Source organism: Peromyscus maniculatus, chromosome 21, assembly GCF_049852395.1.
Source record: "Peromyscus maniculatus bairdii isolate BWxNUB_F1_BW_parent chromosome 21, HU_Pman_BW_mat_3.1, whole genome shotgun sequence".
In the NCBI taxonomy this organism is placed as follows: Eukaryota; Metazoa; Chordata; class Mammalia; order Rodentia; family Cricetidae; genus Peromyscus; species Peromyscus maniculatus.
In genome coordinates, this window is record NC_134872.1 from 55,726,032 (window position 1) to 55,737,825 (window position 11,794).

General features: G+C 36.9%; 1 long non-coding RNA gene across 1 annotated transcript in view; it reads left to right on the forward strand.

The window, feature by feature from the left end:
* Window positions 1-4,323, forward strand: part of LOC143269965 (uncharacterized) — a 37,989-nt gene extending 33,666 nt beyond the window's left edge. Inside the window, exons 2-3 of the long non-coding RNA XR_013046780.1 lie at window positions 1,677-1,892; window positions 4,073-4,323. This is a non-coding gene — a long non-coding RNA (uncharacterized LOC143269965). The remainder of the gene's footprint in view (window positions 1-1,676; window positions 1,893-4,072) is intronic.
* Window positions 4,324-11,794: the final 7,471 nt, after the last annotated feature.

The following is an 11,794-nucleotide window of genomic DNA, read 5'->3' on the forward strand; positions in this document are numbered from 1 at the left end:
AGCATGCAGGAGTTACATTAGGATTCACATATCTGAATTAATGTGGCTCATGGAGAGAAAAGCAAGGAGGAGAAACAGAACAAAAAGTATGAAGACAGGCTGTCTAGAAAGAGCAATCAAAGGAGGAAAGTAAAGAGCAAGGAACAGGGGAAGTGAGCAAAGGATAAAAGAGACAGAGAGCGAGAGACAATGAGACACAGAGACAGAGAGACAGAAGACAAGGAAGATGCAAGGAAGACAAATTTTCTCTTGAGAATTAATTAGTGGCTCTCTCTCTCTCTCTTGAATGGATGAAGGTATTCCCTCCACTAAGCTCACCTCTGACTACCTCTGGCCCACTCTGTACACCTGTCCACACCTTTTCATTCATACCCATTCTGGTGGTCTACAGAATGCACCCTGCTCTCTCCTGCCCCACACTTCTGTGCATTGCTGGCTTTTGGGGGTTGCCCTTTCCTCAGCCATAACAAAAATGGTTCTTCAAGGTATTGGTGCTAATTCTTATGCATGGTGATACCAAAGAATTTTAATGGGCCCAAAAGAAACTAAGCAAAGAAGTAGAGCATCTTCTCTCACAACTTTAAATTCTAACTTAAAGTAAAAAAAAAATGTATTAACTCAGTATGAATTGGTCAATAATGCCTTGATAAACAGTTGTCTGTTTTAAATTTGACTATTCTTCCTACAAGAGAACTATAAACACTAAAAAAAGAATATCACAACTTTCTATTAATTCTCACAGCAAATAACTCTCATCTAAAAAAAATAGAGATTAATTCTCTACTTGAATATATTGAGAAGCTTTAAGAACACACAGCAGGAGACTGCAGGAAAGAGGGAAGTTGCCAATCAACTAAACATGGAGAAGAGGGGTGTGCTGACAAGGATGAAGCTAGGGAGTAGACTGTGGAGATGAGCTTGGCTGGTCGTGCATTTACCAGTGTCTTCAGTTACATTCGTCTTGTATGTCTGAGATTTCTTTTTTTTAACTATCATCTTGACACTCAATTCGGAAGCGAGTCTCAGTGAGGAATTGTCTAGATTGTGCTGGCCTGTAGGCATGTCTCTGACATATACACATATGTGCACATATAAAATATACATGCATACACACTTTTTCCTTTAAGATGCACTGTCACTCTGAAGTGCTTGCTGACCTGGAACCTACTATTCATAACAAGTTGTTTTTGAACTTATGGAGATCTCCACATTTCCATCTTCTGAGAGCAGGAATTAAAATCTCATGGCTGGGATTTCTTAATCAGGCTAATTGAGGTGGGAAGGTAAACCCTGAATGAGAGTGGCACCAGTTCATGGGCCAGGCTCTGGACTGAGGAAAAGGCAAGAACAGTCTGAGCACTGGCAATGTTACATTAGTTCAGTGTTCTCCACAAGGGTGTGGATATAATGTAGTCAAGCAGTTGCTTCAGGGTTCTGCCCCCTTGAGTTTTCTATCAATGATGGACTGTAACTTAGAACTGTGAGCTACATACACCCCTTCTCCCTTAAGTTGCTTTTCTCTGGGCATTTTAGCACAGGAACAGAAGACAAAACTAAGACAATAGCTGAAATTTTGAATATATATCATACCTAATAATCTTAATCCTATGTGTTATAGAATATTATTTTAAGCTGTTATATTTTTGCTTATGTTTCATTTGTTTAACTCTGTGAAGCTGTGTTACTGTGCCTGTCTAAAACACCTGATGGTCTAATGAAGAACTGGATGGCCAATTGCAAGGCAGGACAAAGGATAGGTGGGGCTGACATGCAGAGGGAATATATAGAAAGAGAGATCTGGGAGGAAAAAAGAAGTAGCCAGAGAAGGAAGAGGACATCAGAGGCCAGCTACCCAGCTACAAAGCAAGCCATGGAGTAAGAAACAAAGAAAGGTAAACAGAAATAGAAAAGGAAAAAGCCCAGAGGCAAAAGGTAGATGAGATATATAGTGGTATTTTATTTGTACTAAAATGTGATTTTAATTGTATGTTAATAAATAAAGTTGCCCAGGGGTCAGAGCTATTAGAGCCATAGCAAGAGCGTGGCAGTGGTGGCACATGCCTTTAATCCCAGCACTTGGTAGACAGAGCTAGGTAGATCTCTGTGTGTTCAGGGATACAGCCAGCATTGGAGACATACGCCTTAATACCTGGAGGGCTGTACTTACAGGCAGTGATGAGGCAGTCATGTGTTTGGGTTTACAACCAATGAGAAGGCAGAACAGAAAGACTATATTAAAGACAAACACACAGGAAGTAGGTCTCTTTCGGAGAGGTAGGAGCACTGCAGGAGGAAGGGTAAGGTTTTAGCTCTGAGCTCTGACCTCTTGGCTTTCTCTTTTACATTGGTTCTGTGTTTCTTATTTAATAAGACAGTTGGTTACATCTACAGAGATAAGTTAAGAAAAGCTGGCTAGCAACAAGCCAAGCTAAGAATAAGCCCCTGTGTGTGATTTATTTGGGAGTTGGTGAGTGGGTCCCCCAGAAAAGTGTATATATATATATACCAACAACACCTATATCCATGCCTAAAGTAGAGAATCTTTTTGCTATAAAGTTGGCTTTGAACAGTGGCAGTTTTACAAATTAGGCTAAGCAATGCAGTCTCTTAGTGGACAACCAGAGCACTTTATGCATGTTTATGCATGTCTTAGGATAGATTGTCTACCTTGACTGTTACATTGTTAATTCAGTGAACTTGAATTCACAAAAGCACTATGATATTTAATCATGCAATAGATGAAACAGAGGATGCTTCTCAATAAATACTAGGATGTGGGAGCTGGACATATTATAGTGTCATGAAATTAGTTATCTTGGAAGAGGAGCCCAAAACATTGAGCACAAATTTAAAAACTGAGACAGTAGCAGTTTCAAAAACAATGAGATTTTCTGCAAAGCAAGGATCGGAGAGAACCTTTATCCTAAGAAATATACATGCATTATTTTTTATTTCTCCATTGCTCTCTATTTCATCATCCAGTTACCACTTACCTATATCATCATAATAGTATTTGGTCTTTTAAGTATTATACTGTTTCAGGTTCACTTGAGAACTCCAAATTTCTGCTACAAAATTACACCTCTCCATAGAATTCCTAAAATACTTCCAAATCAATTTTGCATGTGTATATAGAACTACTTTACTTTGGAAAACTCCCACCATTACTAATCGCTTTGCATTGTCCCCTACAGTTTTTATCACTGGATTATTTTCTAATCAGTAGGCCAATGATAGAAAGCTGGAGTTCATGAATTTTTATTTTCTTCTTTGGGAGTGCCAGCCAGTACTTTCCAGATTTGCTATCACCTTTCTTATTTATGACACATTCATCTGCATCTTATCAGTCCCCTCAGTTCTTACCATAGGACAATTTTTCATCATGTCTGGTCCAAAGGAGTTGAATTTGAAGTCAATTAGCTTTGTCAGTTCAAAGAACTTTATTTTGTTTTAATATGCAAATAATATTTAAGATACAGAGAATGAATGAAAAGATCACAAATCCAAGAATATTTGGGCAGCACAAATTGATCTTGGAGGGTTTAAAAGGAAAAAAATAAGGACACAAAGTTTGGGTGGTTACAGAAAGCCGTGTATCTAGGGAGAATTTTGGAAGTGATAAATATAATAAAACCAGGTTGTATTAAATTGCTGAGGAGTTAATAAAATTTAAAAAAACTATAGTTTGATGCATCCATTCTTTGCATGAATGCATCTGAGTCCCCATTTTGAATAAATAAGGTACAAGGTCATAACATATGTGTATGATCAAATGGATTATTTCAACGCCCTGAAGAATTGTAAATCGCTTGAGAGGACTATATAGTGAAATGTGTAAAATGGTAATAAAGGTTAGTATGAAATAATCTGGTGCCACAGTTAAAGATAGGGATGAAGTGAAAGAGTAGAAACAAGTAACAAAGATCTCAGGGGCCAAAACCAATACAGTTCTAGAATGTCTTCAGCTTCCATGCTTAGATCCACATTGTTCAATTTTAACAAGTGTCCTGCTAAATCAGTTTAACTCGCGTCCTCTCATCTTCTATGGCTCATCAGGTTTTCTCTTTCTTAGTCATCCTGGAGGTGATGTCTGATCATCCTGGCCTGCTTTAGCAAGAACCCTGGTTAGACTGACAAGAATCTTCTTCTGTGGTAATTTTTCTAAGTAGTTTTGTATCCAGTGCCCCTGAGTATGCTCTTTGAGTACAAATTTCCATTTGCTTATGCTATATATTAGAGTTGAATCTAGTCTTTCTCCCACACTGAAAATCTTATTCCGTTGGCCCCTATCCCTATCACAATAAATACCACCTCAAAAAAGTCTTTCTTGGTGGTTTGACTAAAGTCATGAGAGACTATTTTCCTCAGTCCAAAAATAGTTTTCACTAGGAATTTTGGGAAGTAATTTGAGTCACATTCTGCTGTTTCATTCAGCATGTCTTGGGGATACTCAGTGGCCCTCCCATCACATTTGAGTATATATAGTGCAATCATGTTGCATTTTGAATACCCAATCCTCATGACCTGAAACTCTTGTTATTTTTTAAGTAAGTGAACCTGTTCTCCTGAAGTCTGGTTGCCATGTGCAGTGGATCACCTCTTAAAATAGATCTAGGTCACTAAGTTGCTAGTCTCATCATGATCTCATTCTGACTACCCTGTACTTTGCTTGTAATCTCTGTGGAAAGAATTTAGATGAGACACACAGTGTAGTGTAGAAGATATTAGGGTTTATTCCATAGCAACCCAAAGTACTCTAAAGAGTTTACAGTGGGCAGTAGTCAATGGGACTATTATCATAAGACACCCTCCCAATAAATGGGGGTGCACAATGGCCAAAGTGACTACTAGGTTCATCTCATTTAAGTAGGCTTTATGTTAGGTCTGAAATCCCTGAAACATGTAGCTTCTTTTGAGCAACATTTCCTTATCCCAGTGATTGACAGGTATCCTTGGATGAAATCTTAAGGAAGAGGATAATACTATGCCTTTGCTTGTTGCCCAAGAGCTTCTAATTAGATATTATCATGAGTTTTAGATTATAATCTATGGAAGGTCTATCATGTCTTTGAGAGTGCTTTGTCTCCACCCAGGACCTGAGAAAAGACCCAGATTCCATTCCTTTGACCAGTATTAGAGTTCTAAGATTTCAGGTCCTGGCATTACTATCTGATGATGGTCTATTACCAGTGAGCTTCAAGCTTGCAAGCATCTAACTAGCTTCCTAACAATTAGGGTTCATTTATAGAAGCATGCCAAGACAAAAGCTTAATTCATAGTTACACTATAAATTTCATGTTCAAAGAAGTCCTAGAACTCATGTGAAAATACAAAATTAATTGCTTTAAGACCCCTATCTTCTCTTAAAACACTACTGACTAGCCTTTTGGTTTAATTTCATAGAATAACATGTTCAAATACTAACACTTTAACTTATTAAACAAAATCTTAAAAATAAAATAATGAGTGTAGAAGTCATTTTAAAGGCTTATTAGTTTTAAAAAAAATCCAAGAGACAATTTCTATCTGATGTCTATAAAAGTAAAGAAAAAAACAAATCATTAACTAAAAGGTCATCTTTTATGATTTTTCAAATGTTATCCACTGCTCAGTGTAGGTTTGAATTCAAGTGAATGGTATTGGAGACTCAATTACCTGAAAGATCAAAATGTTTTTCTAATATGCTTTACTTTCCCTATAACCTCACCTCAGTGTTAGAGGAAAAGGTAATATTTGACCAATGAAGTTCAGGGGCCAGATTCCTGTTAGAATGACTGCATGATAGAAGTTAGCATCACACCCTTTAATGTCTAAGAGGCTCTTTAACACTCGGAGATTTAAGCTCCAGATTTAGAAAAAGAAAGGAAGGAACTTTAAAAGGTGCTAACTTCATCTTGCGCCATAAAGGAGGAGATGTTTAATTAAGCCACTGGTAGTTCTTGGGTGGTTTTCAGTTTAGTTTTATAGTTTCGAGATGAAAGAGTACATGCAAAATTATGTACAAAGCACCTTTTAGAAACTGCAAAGGTCAAGGAGAGACTAGCTTCCTTTCAAAGGCTGAAGTTTTCAAGGTTTTTCTCTGATTTTTCTAAAACAAGATAGCCTCCTCCTCCTCTTCATAGTTCTTCAAGGCCCTTTTGGTAGCCAAAATCTTTGTTCTTTTTTTTTTAAGCAGCTTTGTAACAGAAGAACTAAAAATTAATTATGGCTATGGAAGTTTTACAGAGAAGAGTTTAAAAAGCACAGACGTAAAGAAGGGGAAAGATGAGGGCCCATTTATCTTATATTGACAGGACTGGCTTCAAACGATGACCTTGAATCATAATCATCCTAATGAGCTCAAAATATTTCACTTTAACAAGTGAAACTATAATCAAATCAGTTTCTGAAAGCTCTACTAATGAGCATTTCCTTTGATGAAAACATGGTTAACTGTCTTAGTCTGCAGGAGGTGCGCTACAGTAAGGGGCCAGCTCCTGACAACTCATTAGCTGACCTGGGGAGAGAGTAATTTGAATGCTTTTGATAAAAATTTCAAGGCTTTTTTTTAACTTAAATTACAATTTATGCACTTTTATAAATAGTGTAATTTTTCTAAGTTGGGGAAAACTAGCGAGAAGACTTCAAAGCTACGAAACAAAGTTTGTTTACTACGTTTGGTCTGTTGGATTGCCAGAACCAGGAAAGCAAAAATATGTTCAATTAATAACTGCTAACTTGGGGCGATCCCCTACATTGTCTTGTTATATGCTGTGTAGTTCTGGGTGGTGTGATGCGGGATGAACTTTGTGGAGCCTACATCTGACAGGATTCGGAATGGTGGTAGCAAGTCACTATTGTTTATACATGTTCTAACAAACGTCTTCCTAAAGTACTTTCCCCTTAAGCAAATCACTGAATATACCCAACACAACAAAATAAATAAAGAAAGAAATAACTGGAAAATTTGGCTTACATTAATTTTCATTATGTGTCAAAATAGCTTCTGCCTCCAATAGTGCTGCTCACCAGCTTTCTGCATCTCTGCTCAATCCAGGATTGAGAAACTCTCTCTTTCCATCTCCTCCCTCTCCCACCTTTTCTCTCCCATTTTCCCCCATCTCCCTCTTCTCCTCATCAGTCTCCCTCCCTCTCTTTGCCTCTCTCTTCCTGTCTCCCCTCTTCTGTCTCTCTCTGTCTCACTCTCCATCTTTCTCCTCTTCTTAGATTTACCTTCCAAGTATAATATAAAATGTCTCCTGACAGTAAGCATCATAGTCAGGGAGGCCTTGGCTGCTTCACAGGACCTATTTCATGTCTTAGGCCTCCCCACAATTTATGTTTTCCTTTTGAGGCATGTTTTACTTTTTTTTTCCTATATGTCATATTTTTTTCCATTCATTCTGAAAGTAAAAATCACTGATATGGCATGTGTCACAGGCACAGAAGACAGTTTTTAGGTTGTCAAGTGTTTACTCTCAATTTGTCTTCTAACTCTTCCCTGACTCCCTTGGGTTAGAGTTGACTACATGGATACATGGTCATATATTTTTACAAAATTTTTGAAGACAAGTTATTGGACAGAAATTGGACATTGACAAAAGATGATTTATTTTTCCTTTTATTTGTCTGTAACTCTGGAATAATATCCAAGACCTTATACATAATAACCAATATCTCTACTTCAGAGCTAAACTCTGATCCAAAGTGTTTTATTTTACTACCCCAAAATACTTTTTCTCCAAATAGCATTGATAAAATATCATCCATTAAAAGAAAGATACTCATTTTTATTTCTGTGCGCACATTTTTCTGTACAATATATACACATCACTCTTACTATTTCCTACTGTTCTCAAATTAGTAGACCTGAATATTGAGTAGCTTTTAGGGTAAATACAGATTTAAGTTCTTGCATACCCTATGCTATATTTGCATCAAGGTTTCTCTGTGAAGTTTCGGTGCCTGTCCTGGATCTCACTCTGTAGACCAGAGATCCACCTGGCTCTGCCTCCCAAGTGCTGGGACTAAAGGCATGTGCCACCACTGCGTGGCTACATAACCTTGTTTTAAAACACATTATTGATATATTAACATGAAACTCATGATTAAATTCAAAAATTTATCTGATAAAATATCATATGTACAAGGAAGGCTTTATTGAATATGAGAGACAGATAAGGTTGAACTCTAAATGCAACAAGGAGAAGTGGAAATTTAATACCAAAGAGGAGAGTAAGAGATCATAATTGGGAAGTAACTATGAAGAGTTGAACTTTTTTAGAGGGTTCTTACAAAAAGCAGATCAAGGTAGGATATCAGAAGTGGTAAATAAAAGATGGAGAGATGATTCAAACATTATGAACATATGCACTGCTCTTGTGGAGGACCAGTTTGATTCACAGGACCAACCTCAGCTTGCTTACAACTTCCTGTAACTCTAGCTTTAGAAATATCAGATGCTACTGGTCTTTGAAGGTACCTGTATTCACATGAACATTCTCATACATAGAATCACAGAGATAATAGTATGACAGGAAATGGAATAAAGAATTTGACTAGATATAATAGTGTAAAGATTCTTCCTGACTTCACAGAATTTTTTGCTGACTGCCTTCCTTGGCTTTGACTGTCAACTTGACACAGTAATAGAGTCATTGAGAGAGAATTACCTACATCAAATTGTCCAATGGGCATTTCTATGAGCATTTATCTCGATTGTTAATTAATAAAGGAGAACCTTTTAGCTGGAATTTTCTTTGAGCCATCAACTAGATCCCAGATAAAGACATGGAAATTTATTATTATTTATGAATGCTCAGTCTTAGCTTAAGCTTGTCCTACTAGCTCTTTTTACTTAACCTGTTTCTATTCATCTATGTTTTGCCTCTGGGCTTTTTACATTTCATTCTGTATGTCCCACTTTCATGCTTCCTGCATGTCTGGAAGTTCCATCTATATTGCTATTGGCCATTCAGATTTTTATTAGACCAATCAGGTGCCTTAGGCAGGCAAGGTAAAACAGCAACACATTTACATAGTTAAACAAATGCAACTTATCTTTACACAGTTAAACAAGTATTCCACAACATAAACAAATGCAATACATCTTTACATAGTTAAACAAATGCAACACATCTTTGCATTGTTAAACAGATATTCTGGAACAAAACCTAACCCATGATGATCAACACCATTCCCTGAGTAAGTGGTCTTGACTCTATTAGAAAGCTAGCTAAGCATGGATCTGAGAGCTAGCCTGGAAGCAGGATTCATGGTTTCTCCTTCACGTTCTCATTTGAGTTCCTTCCCTGACTTCCTTCAAAGATAATCTATGACATGTAAGCTGAAAAACACTTTTCCCTCAGCTAAGGTGCTTTTGATCAGAGTATTTATCATAACAGCAAAGTGAATGTCCTGATATGGTGAAAGAGAAGACAAAGCCAGGTTGTGCCCTATTCAAAAGAAAAAGTTACTTAAAGCCTTATTGAATTCTGGTTAAGGTGAGTCTTTGTCAGTCAACAGCAATAAAACTTGCTCTTATCTGGCACTTACCTAATGTGTTTATTTTCTCTATAAGAGCAACCATGGCCTTCGGGACTACTATCCTTGGATGTGGTAGAGCCAAAAGAAGCTTAAAAGTATACACCATAATACCCTAAATTGACTAATAAAGAAAGAGGTTTGTTTCTAGTATAAGAACTGGTGTAATAAGAATATACAGTGTGCTACTTCAGCTGGTAAAGTATTTTTGTGTAAAGTAAATACTGAACTGAAATGCTCATAAAAGACCATGAAGGTACATGTCTGTGGTCTAATGGTTTTCAAAGAAATTAGTTTGTTAGAGATTTCTGAAATAATAAGAATTAGTTAACTGCACATATCTATCTATCTATCTATCTATCATCTATGTATATGTGTGTGTTTGTGTGCAACTATATCCTTTAAGATTCTTAGTCTTTTAAATTAAATATTATTTTTTAAGAGATTAAGGTTTAATGATAAATATATCCTCTTTTCTTATGAGAAAAGTGAATGATACTTTTGGAAATACGTGTGAATCAACACCCTTACAAATTTATTGGCTTTGATACACTGTTATTCTATAATTCCATAATCAATTTAAGAATATCATATATGTGTTTAATATTTGACAAACATCTAACTGTTATAGAATAATCTTTTTGTACACTGTGAAGCTGTGACATTCAGATTGGTTTAATAAAAAGCTGAGTGGCCAACAGATAGAAAGGAATTTTTAAGTAGAGAGGATTCTGGGAAGAAGGAAAAGGGAGATTTTAGGGACACAGAGTAATCAGCTAGGGAATTAAAAACAAAGGGAACCAAGCCACATGAAAGAATGTAGATTAAAAGACATGAGTTAATTTAAGTTATAAGACCTAGTTAGAAACAAATCTAAGCTATTGGCCAAGTTTTCATAATTAAAAATAAGTCTCCATGTTGTGATTTTGGAGCTGACTAGGGGGACAGAAAGCTCCTACTACAAATGGTATCCAATGTGGGGACATGTATTTCCATACAAGACTTGGGAAAGCTTAAAAAAGATTTAAACACAGAAAAAATGGAGCCAAATGTGTCTTCCTAGTTCCACTGTCTCTCCTGGAGGCCACAGTACAGAGATGTGTCTCCCGGCTACAGCCTGTAGGTTTGAGCTACCAGTACACCATGAGCTAAGATGTACAGTAGGTTAAGATTTGACTCCTGTGGACAGAAAAGAGTACAGCTACACAGCACAGTAGCTTCAGATGGAAAAACCTTCTAAGCAAGTTACAGTGTGTTTCAAAATATACATAGGCTTAAGAACAAAAAGAAAATGGGTATAGACAATCATAGAAAAAAGTTAATTGTTTATAAATAACAAAAAAGAATAAACCACATAGAGATGGAAAATACACAGAGTCTAGATCCTGTATGGTGTTGTGATTGGCTTTAAGTTTTTTGAATGCTGATGAGCAAACAACAGCTGTTGAGAGACATTGGATTATGAAAATTGCTAAATCAAACCAACCTATATAATTTTAAATGTCTTAACATCAAAATAGAAGTAAAATGTATATGTTAGGTTGAGGAAGAGACTATGCTTCTGGTTTCACAGAAAACAAAAAACTGTGAATTCATTCAAGTTTAAAGAGGATTGGGTTTAATCAAGGGAGAGCCCCTGAAAATCCTCATCCTAGACATAAAGAAATAAACGTAGAAAAACTACAAGACATATGACATATATTTTACCTGCTCAAACATAAAACAATTATTGGCCAGGTGGTGGTGGCGCACGCCTTTAATCCCAGCACTCGGGAGGCAGAGCCAGGTGGATCTCTGTGAGTTCGAGGCCAGCCTGGACTACCAAGTGAGTTCCAGGAGAGGCACAAAGCTTCACAGAGAAACCCTGTAACGAAAAACCAAAACAAACAAACAAACAAACAAAAAAAAACAATTATCTTTGGCTGGCTTGTGTACAACATATAGCCATACTTGTGTTAATACAGTTATGTGTGTTTTGTTTGAAAGTTTATGTGTTTTCAGAGCAAGGGGACCAGACATCAATGAAACAGGTGGCCCAGGCCTCTCAGAGTGCCTCTGTTGCTGTTTCCTCAGTGTTCTACATCCAGAAGAGCTTCAAGGCTACTTGCTGAGATGGCCCAGCCTTACAGACTATTCTATCCAGGACTTGACCATTATCTTAATTTTCTCAGAGTCCCCTAAAGATGTCATCACCCCCAGACAACAGGAAGTAATGTTAAGAATACAACACTCACATTCCCAAAAGGCAGGGTGGGTGGTTTTTGGTTGTTCA